The 17,852-nt window shown below is 44.9% G+C and overlaps 1 protein-coding gene across 1 annotated transcript in view; it reads right to left on the minus strand.

Annotated features, from left to right (window-relative positions):
- Positions 1–10,865, minus strand: part of AKT1 (AKT serine/threonine kinase 1) — a 135,197-nt gene extending 124,332 nt beyond the window's left edge. Inside the window, exon 1 of the mRNA XM_036750850.1 lies at positions 10,758–10,865. The gene's annotated coding sequence lies outside the window, so the exon portion shown is untranslated. The remainder of the gene's footprint in view (positions 1–10,757) is intronic.
- Between the last annotated feature and the right edge of the window lie 6,987 nt (positions 10,866–17,852).

Raw genomic sequence — 17,852 nt, forward strand, 5'->3', positions numbered from 1 at the left:
GAGGAAGGGAGGAAGGAAGCAAGGAAGAAAAGGAAGGAGGGAGGGAGAGAGACAAGGAAGGAGGGGTAAGGAAGGATTCACTAAGTGCTTTTTATGTGACAAGAGAACGTGTTAAATGATTTACAAGTTTACTGTCATTTGATCATCCTCACAACAGTTCTGGGAAATAGCTGCTATAATTATAGCCGTTTTACAGGTGAGGAAACTGAGGCTAAGAGAGGTTAGTGATTTGCCCAGGGTCACACAGTTATTACATGTCTGAGGTCACATTTGAACTCAGGTCTTCCCCGCTCCAGGTCCAGAGCTCTATGCAGAGTCACCAGCTGCCTCTGTGTTCTGTATGGGACAAAGATAATTTATTAATCAAGATCCCCAAACTCAGACTACTGCTTGTCTACAAAGGAGAGAGGTTAGACTGTACACGATACGCTACACTGGAAACAACACTAAGCTTTAGAAGCAGAAGACCTTAGTTGGAATCCCAGCTCTATCTCCCGTTACCTGAGTGACCTCGGGTGAGCCATATCTTTGAGACTTAGTTTTGTCCCCTACGAAATGAAGGTTTTGGACTAGATGTCTCTATAAAGTCCCTTAGAGGAAGCAGCTAGGTAGGTAACACAGTAGAAACATGGTGGGCCTGGAGTCAGGAAGACCTGAGTTCTAACCCAGTCTCAAACACTTAACCTCTGTCAGACTCAGTTTCCCCATCAGTAAAATGGGGATAATAAGCTATTATAGACCTGCCTCCCAGGGTTGGTGTAAAGCACTTAGCCACAACACCAGGCACATCATAGGTGCTTAATAAATATTCATTCTCTTCCCCTTATGCCCTCTCAGATCAAACTGGAAAAGTTTTAAGCGTAGTCCTGGTAGAAGACTGAGCCTGGTATTCATTACCCACGAACTAAGTAAAGAAAGGCTCTTCTCCAAGAAAGGCTGGCTGGTAGGGGATGGATTTTTCAACCATGGCAACCCCAAACCCTGTTTCGGCTCCCTTCTACTTCTGGAGTGACAGTCACAAAACAGGGGGAAAGGGGAGAAAAAGATATTAAGACTCAAACAATTTTTAGACCAATATTAACTGTGAGATCCTGTTGTCTCATGACCAACACTCTGACACACCAGTAGAGGAAGTGAATCATATCAATATTGACATTCTCACAAATGAAATGGAGACAAGAGGAAGTTTCAATTAAATGGAAGGATGGTTCATAGGTTATTATTGGGGAAGCAAGTAAAGGTGTTAACACGACAGGCGTTGGTTTCAATCTTTCACCCAAAAAGCAATGAGAAATATTTTACATTTAAGTTCATGTTTTTTTCTTTTCTTATTATATATTTAAGTTTTAATATTTGTCTAAAATAAAAAAGATTAAAAAAAAAGAAAAAAGCAATAAGAAGCATCATTTTGTGGGATGTACAGTTACCTCGTCTTGGTAAAAAAAAAAAGCAAAAAAAGACCACCCTGAAGAAAATAATTTTGGTTTCCATGCCAACTTCTGTTGTGGGAGATTTATATAGAGAAATACTACAAAAAAAAACCCACAACAACCTAAAATGTGACAAGATCCTTGGAACCAAATCAACACACACATAGATACTTGGTATCTTTAGTGTGAAGGTGGTTTGGTGGGGGAGGGATTAGAATGGAGGGAAAGACCTATTCAAAAAGCCTTGCAACTGATAATTTCGAAGGACCCATAGAGAAATGTTATCCACCTCCACAGCGAGAACGGATGAACTCTGAATGTAGATTGAAGCATACTTTTTTTTACTTTATTTTTCTGATTTGTATGTGTGACTGTTGCAACATGGCTAATATGGAAATATGTTTTGCATGACTTCACATGTATAATGGATATCAAATCGTTTGCCTTCTCAAGGGGTGGGGCGGGGCAGGAGGGAAGAAACCTTGGAACTCAAAATTTTAAAAAATGAACGCTAAAATACTTTACATTTAATGAGAAATATTAATAAAATAATATATATATATAACATACATGTATGCTTTGCAACCATGTATCTTGAGCCCTTTCTTTAAAGTCAAGAGTTGGAATGCAGTGGCCACTGAAGACAGCATCATCACACAGGCATGCAAAATGAAATTGATTAGAACTCAACAGCAGGCTATAAATGGTTACCAAAGTAGGAGGCCTTTCTGAATCACCGTGGGCAATCTGATTAGCGGCTGGCTATAGGAAAGGTCAAAGGTCACGACCAAGTTGAAAGAAAGGCTCTAGATAAGAAATGCAACTGAGGGAAGTTACAATAGCCTCAATCTGACCTATTCAAAAAAGCTACTTACACAGAAAAATAGGAAATGGATAAAGGAAAAGCTGTACAGTGGTTATCTCAACTTCCCACACTAATTTAATCAATGTAAGCAATCACCCAGATAAGAAGGCCAAAAGACTGGCAAAACTGCCTCAGCAAAGAAACACTGTATCTCCTTAAGCAAAGCGACACTGAGGCAATCAAGGGCCATACTTATTTACAACACAAATTTATTTGTAAAATGTCACAAAAGAGGACAATGGAACAATATAAGGAGTATCTCCTCAAACAGCAAAGGGCAATACGTCAAAGGATTTGCATAAGACCCGACTATGTCAGATCATCTCAAGAGCACTTTACAGAGGAAACCTGAAAGAGGACAACAAATGGATGTAAAATGGAACAGATTCACCAGAGTCTCTGATGGCAATCTAGTTTCATTATCCTTGGCAATGGAATCACCAGACTTAGTGTCTCCAGTTTGGTTGGACCACACCAAATTCACAGAAGAAATTTGTGCTTATAAGCAACACAAGCCTGAAAAACATTAAAGGATGTATTTTCAAGAAGTCTGAAAGAGAGGCAGCTAGGTGTGACATTGAATAGAGCACCAGCCCTAGAGTCAGGAGGACCTGAGTTCAAATCTAACCTCAGACACTTGACACTAGCTCTGTGACCTTGGGCAAGTCACTCAACCCTGATTGCCTCGCCTCCCTCTTCCAAAAAAAAAAAAGAAAGAAAGAAAAGAAATCTGAAAGAGAACAAGAAAACAAATAACTGAGGAAAAAATATCACAAGACCTTTTTGGGTCCAGATCTTTGATATCAAGATTCAAGGGGACCCACAGGAGAGGAAACATCCTCTATGAATACAAATCTACAGTTGTTCAACAAACTAGAAAAAAAAAAAAACACCAGACTTCCTTTGATCAAGATGTGTGATTTCTGGATTCAGGGGGGCCTCCAAGGGTAAGGAAATTTCTTGTACCAAAGCAGACCTGCAGATGTTCAGAAACTTTCAGGATTAGAGTAGTGGGGGCACTCAGAGGTTAAGTGACTTGCCCTGGGTCAGTCAGTATACCACTTTTGACAAACCTTTTCAGCATGACCCCGGGCAAGTCATTTAAATTCTCCTTGCCTTCGCCCAGGAAACTCTCTCCTACCATAAACACTGTGGTAACAGGTCATCCTGACTCTTAGGCCAGGTTCTCTACCCATTTAAACCAAGCTGCTGGGCCTTTTTATTACTACTTAAAAAAAAAAAAACCAACAACAATGAGGAAACACCATTGCCTAATCCATATGAAGACCCTCATCTCAATAAAATCTTTACAAGAATGAGCTATAGTCATAGAGGGGAAACTCAATGAAAACATGAGAATGCAACAAACAAGCTAATGCAAACAGTTTTCTACAGCAAATAACCATATATAGATGTTCACTCACAAGCCTAGTTTGGAGATATTAGATCCCAATGTTTTAGATTATTTCTTTAAATAAAACTACATTTGACTCAGTAGAGAAAACTCAGTATCTTCCAGGTGTATTAAGATGATACAAAGTTCCACAACAGTGGGTACCCCATCAGGGGGCTCAGAGATCCTCTGATTGAAAATATCAAGCTCAGCACCAAAGGGACCTGGGCGGTCAAAAGGGCTCACTACAGTCACAAGGTATGCCTATAAAAAGTCCAAATGGAAGAAGTGAGGTTCTCCAGAAGAACCTTTGAGGACTAGAGGCAAGGAGCTCAGAGTATCTGAATTCAAATCCAGCTTTCCCCAATATACTACTTGTGTGACCTGGGGCAAGTCACTTTTACCTCTGGGCGGCTCAGTTTCTTCATCTGTAAAAATACTCAAGAGTTGGGTTTATAGATAATATTGTGCAGACTGCATAAAAAGCTTGGCTACTAATTGGGCCTACTCAAACAAGATTCAAGACTGCTCAGAAGAGAGAGACCGAACAATCCACCCAGAAAAAACCAAATGGGGGAAGAATGTCTATTTTTGCAACTCGATTAGCAGCCCACTGAGTCAGTTCCACGGAACACCGACCTTGGGCAGATACAGAAGGTGGAGAGACCACAAACACAAAACCAAACAGGGAGATGACAGAAGGCCGGACTACATCTGAGAAACGACATGGTACTTTTAATAATTCCAAGCTGCTCCCTGTCAAAAATAAAAAAGAGCCCATCTTTTCTTTAACACTAATGTTCTTTTGCTGATTGTACTACATGGAGGTGAATCATGGAACACCACAATTTCAAAGGCTCAAAATTACTGATGACCCTAAGTAAAGGCCATGGAAGAGATATATGAGTAGGCCATGAGTGGGCTGCCACTTATTATCAACAATGACTCGGACTGAAACCAGCAATATAAAATACATCATCCAGGAAATGTTTAGTCCAAAAAGGCCTGGTCAGCCTATTGAGCAGCAGGTTCTATAAAAGGACAGCCTACGGGCTGCACCGATACTTACCAAAAGTTAAAATGCGTAGAGCAGGGGGTCCACGAACCCGTAGGGTTTTTTAAGTATTCTGACAACTATATTTCAATACAGTTAGTTTCTTTTACAATAATGTATTTTGTTTTATGCATTTACAAACATTATTCTGAGGAGTCCATAAAACTAGGCTTCCCCAGCAGGCCAAAGGGATCCATGACATAAAAATGATTAAGAAATTTTGACCCAGAGGGAGGCCTGCAACACATTAGATAGACAGATGGGGGACTGATGGGAAGAAATGGACAAGAATCACATGGGAGAAGAAGATATATCATAGATGGGTTGTTACCTGCAAGTTGGAGGGAATTCCATACCAGTGAGAACATGGATCACTGAAGTATTTATAGTTATATGTTGAAAACAGCAAAGACCCTCAAAGCCACCAAACTGTCTACACTTTTTGATCCAGAGATACTACTGTGAGGCTTCTAACCACAAGAGATCAAAGAAATGAGGAAGAGAATTCATGTACAGAAATATTTATAGCAGCTCTTTTCATAGGAGCCAAAAAATGGGAAACTAAGGGGAAGACACTTATTTGGGGAATGGTCAAATAAATTATGGTACGTAAATATAGTAGAATATTATGTCACCATTAAAAATGACAAAATGGACAATTTTAGAAAATACAAAGACTTTTATCACCTCATTTGGAGTGAACTGAGCAGAAACAGAACTCTGGATAAAATAACAACAGTATAAAGGAAAACAACTTGGAAAGACCTTAGACCTCTGATCAGTGCATTGACCAATCACAGTTCCAGAGGCCCCATGACAAAGCATGCTACCCACCCACCTCCTGAAAAGTGAGATGATGGACTCAGTATGAAGAATTGGATCGATAGACAGACAGACAGATAGATGGATAGACAGACAGAGAGATGGGTGGACAGATAGGCAGACGGACAGATGGATAGACAGACAGACAAATAGGTGGATAGATAGACAGACAGATGGATGGATAGATATTTTGGACATGGCCAATTCAGGAACTTGTTTTGCTTGACTCTACATATTTGTAACAGGGATTTTGCTTTTCTTGCTTTCTCACAATTGGGGAATATGGGGAAGGGGAGGTGGGAGACAGAGAAGGCAGACTTTCATCTAGATTTTTAGACATGGTCAATGAGGGGAATTTGCTTTGTTTGACTATGCATATTTTATTTTGGTACAATGCAGGCTGGAGAAGTGGGACAGAGAGAAAATAAATGTTTGTCAATTTAAAAAATAGTAATAAATGATAGCACAGGCCAAAGAAAGGAGGCCTGAACTGAGGGTCAGGAAACTTGACATCGATTTCTGACTTGCTGTGTGACTTTGGTCAAGACTCTTCTCTTTCCCTGGGCATGCTGCCCCTCCAAAATGCGGGGTTTGGAATTGAGAGTCCTTTCCATCTCTAAGGTTTTGAAACTATATTACAAAGATAACAATATAAAATACTCGACTACTCTAAAATACTCTAAGACTTTAGATCTATTTTAGATCATAAGTTCTGAATAATGGAAAAAATTCCCCTAGACTAGAAATCAAGGAAAATTAAAAGAAACAGCACCCGAGTTAGATTCTGAAAGACAGGTAGGACTTATCTTGTACTAAGATATCCTATTTAATAAACAGAACCAAGACACAGAGACCAGGATTGTATATGACATATTAAGGGAGACCAGCTCAAGAGCCAAGGGCCCTAACGGCCAAACAGAGGACACGGTAATTTTCTCCTACCGACAACAGGAAGCCACTGAATGACTGGTCAGTTATACTTAAGGAAGATATCTTGTGCAAAATGGTTTGGACAAGGCATAGACAAGGCAAGAAAAACCGGTGAAGAAGTTATTATAGTAAGTCCAGGAGACAGATGAAGAGAAACTGGACTTGTGGTAATTCGAGAGAAGGGAATGAATGAGAGACTGGAGGTAGCTAAAGGGCTTGGTGAGTAACTGGATGTGGAGACGATGTAGAGGGAAGATTCAAAGGATGATGGAGGTTTCAAGTCTCGGTGATTGAGAGGATGGTAGTGTCTATCACCCAAGAATAAGGAAATTGGGAGGAGGGACAGATAAGAGAGGGAGGATGAGTTCATCTGGGGAAGTGCCAGTGGGGTGTCCAAGGTGAAGATGCCCTTTAGGAGATGTGGCATACAGGATGGTAGGTGACTTTTCACATCCTGGACTTCAAATGCCAGGAAAATTCATCTTCATCTTTCATCTCTCTTACATATTACCATGTATATAATTACCTCCATTGGTGCCTTATCACCCTAAGATTGTCACCTCCATAAGGGTAAAGGTTGTCTTTTCCAAATCTCGTATCTCCCTTAGTACTCTGCACAGGTCTCTGCACTGAGTAGGCATTTTAATAAGCGTTTATTGATCTCTGCAGTAGTGGCAGACTATGGGTGTGGTAAATTTCATATAACTATCAGACTCAGTTAATAAAATGGTTAGTATTGTTACAAAGGGCTGGCTCCCAAAGGATAGGAGAGAGGGATGTATTTGGTAATGAGGGTGATAAAAATATATATAAAATAAAAACTCTGAATATTGGAAAAAAAGATCAGTGATTCAACAAGCAATTATTAAGTCCTCACTATATGGCAGGCCCTATGCTAAGCACTGTAGATACAAAGAGTGGTAAAAATAGTCCCTGCCCCCAAAGGGACTCACATTCTAATAAAGAGGCAACTTGTAAATAAAGAGGTACCTACAAGATGCATAATTTTAGTGGGAAAGGTCTAGCAACTGGAGGGGGACTGAGAAAGGCCTCCTGCAGGTAGTGTTTGAGCTGAGTCTTGAAGGAAGCCAGGGGAATTCTATGTGGCAGAAATGAGGAGGGAGAGCATTCCAGGCATGGGAGGAAGGGAGGAGGAGTGAACAGTGGGTTGTTTATTGAACCAAATTAGAGGAGCCTGCCAAGGAAGACTAGGGAGAAGAAAAGAGCTTATGGACAGCACCTTAGGAGATACCCACATTAATGGAGCAGAAAGAAGATGAGGAAAAAACTAAGACTGAATCCAGAAAAAGAGGGTGATCAGCGTTCAAAAGCTGCAGGGGAGATCGGACGGGCAGGACTGAGAAAAAAACCATACAAAAGGCCTGTCATTTTATTTGCTTTCCTCACTGGCCCTCTGAGGGAAAAGGAGAGGAGAAAAAGAGAGACCCCCAGAGACACTCAAGTCCCACCCAACGCTGATAATTCCATGGGTGTCAGAGGTGGGGAGTGAGGCACAAAAGCCAAACACACCAAAAAGTTGTTCTCTTAAAATCAGCCTACACCTTGGGCCACCCAAGGGATATTCAATCAAGGGATATTCTCTCCAAACAGCTGAAGCACTCTATCAGTGAGAATCTAGCTCACCATGTGACCTTGGGCAAGTCACAAGCACTCTGGACTTGTTTCTTCATTGTAAAAAGGAGGTGGTAATAAAACCTGCCCCAAACTTCTACCTTTATGGTAAAGATCGAATGAAGTAGTGGGTAGGAAAGCACTTGGGAAACCCTAAGGGACTAGAAACAAACACTGTCCCACTCACTGGCTGAACTCTCCAGAGGCCCAGCATCTATATAATATATTTATAAGGCACCTTGAAAACTTTAAAGCCCTATATACAAATGCTAGCAATTATTACTATTAAGTCCTACCTTCTCCAGGAAGCCCTTCTAGACTACTACAACTTATGCTGACCTCTCCCTTCCTGACCAAGAGCACTTGCTGTTCCAAAGCCTCATTTTACATACAATCTTGCATCATATATTGTTTACAATGGCAGTCTCCAGACAGAATGCCCAGAGGCACAGATCACATCTCTTCCTCCCATCTCTCCCCTGGTCAGAGCTGAGCACAGGACCAGACACACAGACTCAACGTGGAGTGAGGCACCAAGCACACATACTGGCTGTGTGGTCATGGTCAAGCCATTTCTCTCTAGGCCTCAGTTTTCTTATCTGTAAAATTAGGTGATTTGCTTATAGCACTGGTGGGAAGAAGGTGCTTCATGACCCTTAACACATTAAAGACAACCCAAAGGGTGAGGGGGGGAAATTTCCCAGTCTCAAGGACAAGCTTGATGGGACCTAGAAACCACCAGAATGGAAGAATCTCCAAACTCTTCCCTGGGGCTGTGAAGACCCCAAAGTTCCCCTCAAAAGACTAGAGGCTTTATAAAATTCAAAATCAAACAACAAGCATTAAAAACCTGCTATGTGGAGAGAACCCTATGGTCTGTGCTGAGATATGAACTTAAATGAATCCCTCATGTAGCTTACAGTCTGAGAACAGCTGGTACGGCAAAACAAAGAGTTCAGAAAGATAGGAGCCTTAAGAACCACCAAGTTATTCACGTCTTTCCCAAATACACACACCCACACACAACCAACCCTCTCATCAGTGTGCAACCTGGCAACTCTTTGGTAACATAGTTTAACTTATAGTTGCCTGAGGCAGTAAGAAGTTAAGCTTTGCAATCACACAATAAGCATGTGTCAAGAGGCAGGATTTGAACCCAGGTCTTGTCAGTCCTTCATCCAAAACACTTCAACCAATGGCTCTCACAACCTAAAGGATGATCCTCCTTTTAGAGCTAGTGAAAATGGCACAGAGGGATGTGACCTGCACCAGGCACCAGCTGGGCTGAAAACAAGTTTCTTAATTCCTCGACAAGGACTCTTTCCAGCCTATACCCGCACCCCAAATAATAATAATAATAATGGATTCCATTTACCCCCAGCTGATAGATGAGTAAACTGAGGCGGAGAAAGGTCATACTGGGGGTGAATACATTAACAACAAAAATAATCATCCCTCACAGGTATAAGACGCTTTACGGCTTCCAAAGCACTTTCCCTTCCATTCTCTCATTAAATCCTCACCATAGGAGGCAAGGCAGTGAATCCTCATCTCCCCACAGCTTAGTAAATAAAGATCCGGCCAGTCACGGGCCTCCGAAGTCCAGGCCCAATCTACCCACCCCAGGGTAGATTCTCACCTCTGCAGTTAACAATTCCAGCTGTTTATGGTCCCCTCCATGAAGCTGTTCTCCACCCCTCAGCTGTAAGTCCTCTCTCCCTCTTCCAATTTCTGCTGTTAGACTGAAAAGCCCTATCACATCCTATCCCTCTGCTAGACTGTAAGCTTCCTGAGAGAAGGGCATGCCAGGCTTCTATCTTTGTATTCAGAGTGCCAACCTGCCCACAACAGGCACTTAACATTTGCAGAATTGAATTTTACAGACTTAGACAAGTGAATCGATTTGCCCAAGGTCACACAGAAGAGACACCGGAGATGGGACCAGCACCCAGGGCTGTCCAGCAAAATCTGATGCCTGGAATCATTCGGCACAGAAACAAGAGCCACTGACCGGCCGGGCCTGGGGATTTCGTGGAGCAAATCTCCCCAAAGTCCAGGCAGGCTGGCCCAGCTCCCCGGGAAGCCCACGCCTCTCCAGGTGGGCGTCTCAATGGGTGTGCGCCCGGGTCCCTTCCTCCTGCGGCTGGCACGCCGGCCGGCCCCGGCTCGCTCCCGGCCCCCGGCCCCGGCGCGCCCCGCCACGCCCCCCGCCAGCCCGGCCGAGGGCGGCAGGAGCCTCGCGCTCGCAGGTCTGGGCTCCGGGGCCCGGCTGGCTTGGGGCGGCCAACAGCTTCCTGTTCGCTAATCGCAGGATACGGCGGCGGCGGGGAGAGGAGAGAAGGTCGGGGAGGAGAGGCGGGCAGAGGCGGGAGGGCAGCCAGCCCGGCCCCGCTTCCTTTTTTTTTTTTTTTGCACAAAAGGAAACACAAAAAGCCACGTCCCGGGGCGCAACCCCGTGGAACAAAGCGCCCGCGCCCTCGCCGCGCGGTGCCGCAGGTCCTGCGCCCGGGCGCACCAGGCCGGCCCCCCGCCCCCGCGCCGTGCGCCCCCCCGCCTCGCCCGGCCCCAGGGCGCGGGAGGAAAGGCTTCCCGACCCCGGAGGCCGCCGGCGCGGCCGGGATGCGGGCTTACCTGCGGAGAGCCGGGCCTGGCCAGGCCCCGGGTGCAGGGGGGGGTCTCTGCCGCTGGCGGGGCGCGGGCCTAGCCGGGCCGGGGCCGCCTCCCGCTCTGCATGCCAGTCCGCTCCGGGGCGGGGGGGCTGGGGGCGGGGGGCGCGGCGCCTCCCCTCCCTCCTCCCTCCCTCCCGGGCCCCGGACGCTGCCGCCGCCGCCGCCGCAGCCGGGATTGGCCGGGCCGGGGATCCAGCTGTGGCAGCCGCTGTTACAGCTGCGGAGTCCGGCTAGCCTGTCCTCCTCCTCCCCCCTCCTTCTCCTCCTCCTCCTCCTCCCGCCGGATCCGGGGCCGGGCGGGGGCTGGGCCGCGCTGGGGGCGCAGGGTCCGGCCGGGGAGGGGCGGCCCGGAGAGCCACCCCCCGGCCGCCTGCAGCGCTCTGGGCTGGGGCTACCGCGGCCCCGGCGGGCGAGGGGGGGGCGCGACTCCGGGCGCTGGGCCTCCGGATCCCTCCAGCGCGTCCGGCTCCTCCTCCTCCCGGCGACCCGGACCCACACTGCCCCACACACGCACACACGCGCGCGCACACACACACAAACACTCACACACACACTCTCACACACACACTCTCACACACACTCACAAACACACAGACACACCACCCCGGCTAGTTCGCCCGCCCTCCCATTTCCCCGCCCTCCCCCAACTATGCAGCCTACATCCGCCCGGCTCCTCCCCGCCTCCTTCTTCCTCTTTTCCCTCCTCCCCCTTCCCTTTCTCCTCCTCCTTCTCGTCTCCCTTCTCTTTCTCATCCTCTTCTTCCTTCCTCCTCCCTCTCTTCTTCTCCCTTCCTCTTCTCTCCCCTCTTCTCCTTACTCTTCCTCCACCTCTTATGGGGTCTTAGGAACAGACTGTGACCTTGACCATTATCCAGCCCAACCCCCTCATTTTACAAATAAGGAAACTGAGTCTAAAGATTACACTGGGAGTAAAGCCCACGCCTTCCTCCTCTTGCCTACTCTACTACCTTCTACCCTGCTTTTCCATCTTCAACTTCTAGCTCCAAATTTGTTTCAGATTTGGATTTAGAACTGAAAAGGAACTTACTAGTCCTATAGCGTAGCCCCCTCTTTTTACAAGTAATAAAATAGCTGATACTTATATAGCACTTTCTACGGGCCACGCACGGGCCAGAAGCTTTTGATCCTCACAACAGGCGCAGGAGAGATTGCTATTATTAGCCCCATTTTGCAGATGGAGAAACTGAGGCCCAGTGGTTAAGTGACCTGCCCAGGGTCAAGTAGATAAGTTACAAAGCTAGAATTTGAAAACCATTTCTCCCCCAGAGGAGGGAGAATAATTTTGCAGTTCGCCCACCCATACCAAGACAAGAATGTTTTGGCAAAAATCTGGGAAAAGCAGAATTCCCTGCTTCTGATTCATGGCACTTCCAGGTAGATGAGAGTGAAGATAAAAGTGACAAACATACAGGTCTCAATAAACCATTCTAAGAAAGTCCCTGCTCGACTTTGGTTGCCTGGCTCTGCCAAATAGGGAGAATGGCCCAGCCTAGCCAGAGTAAGAACCTCCATTATAAGCAAGACCTTCCAGAAAAAAAGACTGGGAGGGAACTTATCTGGCCGCCTAATAGAGCCAAGGGCTTCTGAAGCTGGTGATCCCCTGAGCCATTAGACTAAGTTGAAGCCTGTGACTGAATCTAAGGTTTAGGCAAGGGGAGAGAAGGGAGAGAAGACTCAGGAGCAAGGCAGTGGGCCCTGGACTGATCCTTTCTGTCTTCTGCCCTTTCACCTTAGATAAGAGGAGTGAAGAATGTGACCTAAGCCCCTGGACACTGGTACTATGTTCAATTCAGGTATATGGGGGAGACAAAAAAGGAGTGATCCCAGGCAGACCCTGCCTTCAAGAGAACTCACAGTCTAAGGGTGGAGAAGAGGCTCATCCATGAAACACAAAACAATTCATGATAATTTCCAACTGAGTGCAACTAATCAGAAGCTATGAAAAATCTGACAAGGACCAGGCAGGTGGGAGGAGAACCAGGAAAGAGCCTTGTCATGAAAACCTAGAGAGAGGAGAATATCCAGAAGAGGTGAAAGAGTGTCATAAGGCATCAGGGAAGTCATGAAGGATGAAGATTGTTACATTTGTCAATTAAGAGAGCATTGGTAACTTTGGAGAAAGGCATTTTGGTTGAATGATGAGATTAGAAGCCAGACTGCAGAGAGTGAAGATGAGTGAAACATGTATAATTGATATCACATTTCTTGCCTTCTTAATGGGTGGGGGGAGAGAATTGGGAACTCAGTTTTTAAAAAATGGATTCTAATAAATAATTTTTAAGGAAATAAATATTGAGGACTGTACAACAAATGGGAGAAGAAACAGAAAGGTCAGATGATACATGGCTCCTGTCTCCTCACTAGGAGAGGAATGTAATGAAAATAAAATGCCTCTCAAGCAGTGTTTCTTAACCTGAGGTTCATAAACTTGTTTGATTTTGCTTTTTGGGGGGTTGTTTTGGCAACTATTTAAATAATCATGACATCTTAAGAAAAGAAGAAGAAAGAGAGAGGAAAGGAAGTGAAGGCATCAATTGTAGAGAACCTTCTCAAAGAGGTTAGCCAGGGAAGGGGCAGAGAGAGAGAATGATTACTAATGGGGAGGGATGGATGAAATGAGAGACTTTTGAGGATAGGAGAGAGATAGGTGTGTTTGTAGGCTTTAGGAAAGCTGTCAGTAGACAGAGAAAGATTGGAGATTAGATAGAGAAGAGTGGATGATAAAGCAGTAAATCTGCTGGAGAAAAAAGAAGGGGCTGGAAAGGGAGAAGGGGCCACCTCTTCATGTGTGACACAGGTGAAGGAAGAGACAGTGGGTGAAAATGTCTGGAGAAATAGCTCTTGAGGAGTGGCAAAAGCCAGGTTCTTAGCAGAGAGGGTGCATACACAGAAGACTGAAACAGCCAGACAGGCTTACTATTACTATCCCTGGTGCACAACATTTTATTTCCCATCTCCCTTGACCAAATCATAGCATTGCAGTGGATAGACTGCTGGGCCTGAAGTCAGGAGGACTTGAATTTGAATCAGACACTTACTAACTGTGTGACCCTGGGCGAGTCACTTCACCTCTATTTGACTCAGTTCCTTCATCCACAAATTGGATATAATAACAGCATCTGCCTCCCAGGGTTGTTTTGAGGATCAAATGAGATGATAAATGTAAATCACTTTACCACCGTGCCTGGCATATAGTAAGCACTATGTGGGGTTCAGTAATTTCACTCAAGTCCAACTCTTCATGACCTCGTTTGGGGTTTTCTTGACAAAGACACTAAAATGGTTTACTATTTCTTTCTCCAGCTTATTTTACAGATGAGGAAACTGAGGCAAACAGTGTGAAGTGACTTGCCCCAGGGCTGGTCACACAGCTAGTAAATGTCTAAAGCCAGATTTGACCTCAGGAAGAGGAGTCTTCCTGACTTCAGGTCCAGCACTCTATCCACTGGGCCATCTAGCTGCCCAAGCACTGTATAAATATTGTTTTTTTATTATTATTTTTATTATTCCATCCTTGGAATGCAGCCCCACCTTACTTCTCACAATCCTCAGCTTCTTTTGAAGTTCAGGTCATGTGGCATCTCCTACATGAGACTTTTCCTATAACCCCAGCTGCTATTTTGTATTTACTTAAATGGGCACATGTTGTTTTCCCAATAGAATGAAAATTCCTGTAGAGTAAAGACTGTTGCTTTTTCTCCTTTATGTCTCTGGCACATAGCACAGCACTTGATACACAGTAGGTCCTTAATAGATGCCTTGTTTATTGTACACAGTAGGCACAAAATACATGTTTGTTGAATGTGTATGTTCTTGAAAGGTGGAGTATGAACTGAATTGTTTTAAATGGAGACCTAGCTACCTACTGATTTACAGGATCCTCCCAATAAACAATGGTTCCTTAATTTTAGGGTTTTCTACCAATCTTCCACCCCTACCGCAAATGACACCTCCTCCAGGAAGTTTTTCCTGATGCTTCCAACCAGAAGTAGTGTCACCCTCCTCTAAAGCCTTAGAGTTCAATGATTGTAGCATTCTTATAAGAAAGAAAGCACCACTTACAGCTTTGGGGGAAACCCCTTCACCTCTGGATGTCAGTGTCCTTATCTATAAAATCTCACAATGAAGGTCAAACAACAATAAAATGGGCATGACAATGCTGGCACAACCAATTTCACAAGTGTGTGCTGAGGAAATGCTTTGTAAACTCTAAAGCACTATAAAAACATAAGTTATCTTTTTATTATGGCCCTACTCACATTCAGCCTTGGTTTGAAGTTATCATATACAGGTCCTATCCTTCCTTCTAAATTGTATGTTACCTGAGGGCAGCTCTTATCCTTCTCTGCTTCCTGCACCCACTGTGTGCTCCCCAAGAATAGAGCCAGGTTCTGCCCTTCTTCCTGATCCCCAGTAAGTAGAATACAGGCATAGGCACACAAGGGGTGGTGGGAGAAAGACTAAAAGCCTCAGTTAATGTTTGCTGAATGAATGAAAGAAAGAAGCAAGCCTTAATCGTACAGTTTCAGGCACTATGGCAAGCAGATGGGTGAAATTCTTTCAAACGGGTAGTAAGGATAGGGATAGGGGTCAGGTGCCCCTCAAAATACCCTAATAGACCAGAATCCTCCATAGACTCATAGACGATCAGACATGGACCTTAGACCATAGACTCTTAGAGCTAGAAGGGCCCTAAGACTAAAAAATCACAGAACTGAGTAGGTCATTATAATATAAAATATTGGAGTTGAAAAGGATTCTTAATTCAAACCCATTATTTTGCAAATGGGGAAACTCAGAGGGGGCAGTGAGTGATGTGTCCAAGGCCACATAGTGATTCAGTGACAAAGTCAGGACTAAAACCCTAGTTTCCTGGTCAATATTTCCATTTCACTGCTAGGATTGACACACTCCCTTTGCTTGGCCTGAATATGCTAAACACAGCAATGGGGTGGGGGTTGGGGTGAATGGAAGGGGGTATGAATTCCTATTTAATAAGAACTGCTGGGAACACTCACAAGTAGTTTTGGCACAAATTGCACTTAGACTGGTATCTTACACCATATACCCATTCTAAGCCCAAAGTGGTCTTCAGGGACTAGCATGCATCTTTTGGAATAAAATTGGCAACTTTACTCATTCCCTTCTTATTTCTCTCACTCTGACTTGAGTTGTCTAGAATCAGACCTTACAACATCTGGCCACCCCTCCCAGCTGGACCCTGATATTTGAGGCCCAAACCTGATTTACACTTTGCTCTGGATCTGTGACTATCAGCCTTCCTGAGTAAACAATCAGGCAACAGCTCCCCACAGCCCCACAACAAGGGCAGGGCAGAGTCAAGACCTTGACCGTGGGGGGGTGGGGCAGAGCTTGGGAAAACTCTGTCTCTAGGATCCAGAAGGGAATTTGTGAACATCTTGAATTCTGACAATTTTTTTAATTACCCCAAGCCCCCACAGAAACAAATAAACAAAATAAAATGTGTTTGTAATTCAGTAGCTGTACTTGGGTGAAGTCCCACAATCAAACACCAGAAATCAGTCACAGTCATAGGATTCGGAGAAGGGCATGGACCTACCCAAAGTCACACTAGTTGCAAATCTAGCACTTTCCACAACATATTTTTATATATTACCTTCTCTTTTAAGACTATCAATGACCTGGTAAGGTAGAGGAGGTTACAGTCCCTGTTTTATGGAGGAAGAAACTGAGACCCAGAGAGACCTATTCAAGCTCACAAAAAGACCAGAACTGGTCTTGGAACCCAGTCCCTCTGACTCCAAATCCAATGGTATTTCCACAGTCCCTGTGGCCTTCTTTCCTGGAAACAGAAGCTAGGAATGGACATTGGGCATATTGAGCCACCTGTCTAGAGCAGGCAAGGGGAAGGATGCCTGAAGGAGCTGCCTCTCTCAGTCATACCTCTCTGTTATCTCCCTCCTCAAATCCCATGGCCCACCTGCTGCCTCTATCCGCTGGACAATACCTAATCCCCTCACTTTCTCTGACTGGTCAGATCTGATAGTGGGCCCCCTCCCAGAGGGGTAAAGGCAGAAGAAGGAGAGGGCAATGCTGAATACACCACCTCCTCCTTTTTGTTATTTGTTGTTTAACTCTTCATGACCTCATTTGGAGTTTTCTTGGCAAAGATACTGGAGTGGTTTGCCATTTCCTTCTCCAGCTGATTTGACAGATGAGGAAACTGAGGCAAACAGGGTGAAGTGACTTGCCCAAGGTCACACAGCTAGTTAGAGTCTGAGGCCTCTTCCTTTAAGAAGCCTTTTTGGATCTCCCTAGGTGTTAGTGTCCTCTCCCTCTTCACACTCTTTTGTATTTACTTACCCATTTACAGGTTGTAGTTTCCAGTAGAATGTAAGCTCCTTCAGGGCAAGCCCTGTTATTGACTATTGTTTTGTTCTGGGCATCCCCAACAACTAGCAGAGTACCTCTCACATTGTAGGACTTAGTAAGTATTTGTTGATTGTATTAATTGTGATAGAATGTTATCTACTTGAGGGCAGGGATTGTTGTATCCCCAGCAGGATTATGGGAAAGCAGTGCCTTTCCCATAGAGGGGCTTAGTGAGCGCTTGCTGAATTGAGGCAATGGTGGTGAACTTCAGGTGCTTTGACAGTCATCACAGAGAAGTTTTCCAATGGCGAGGCCTTCCCCACCCCCCTCACATCCTTTCCTTTAGGCACTGTCATACTAATGGTAAGGCCAGCCCCATAAAGAGATAAGTGAGCTCCAACTACTTCATCCCCTTCCAAGGGAAATCCTTGAATAAATTCATCAGTCCTTCATCTATAGCAGGACTTAAAAATGCCACTTAAAACTTCCACACCAGAGACCCTTAGAATTCAATCCAGCAATACCACTACTTGGTCTGTTTCCAAAAATGCTTAGGGAAAAAGGAAAAGAATCTCTATGTTCTAGAGTGTTTATAGCAGCTCTCTTTGTGGTGGCAAAGAACTGGAAATTGTAGGGATGCCCATCAGTTGGGGAATGGCTGAAAAAATTGCAGTATACGTTC

The sequence above is a fragment of the Trichosurus vulpecula genome, chromosome 3 (genome assembly GCF_011100635.1).
Source record: "Trichosurus vulpecula isolate mTriVul1 chromosome 3, mTriVul1.pri, whole genome shotgun sequence".
In the NCBI taxonomy this organism is placed as follows: domain Eukaryota; kingdom Metazoa; phylum Chordata; class Mammalia; order Diprotodontia; family Phalangeridae; genus Trichosurus; species Trichosurus vulpecula.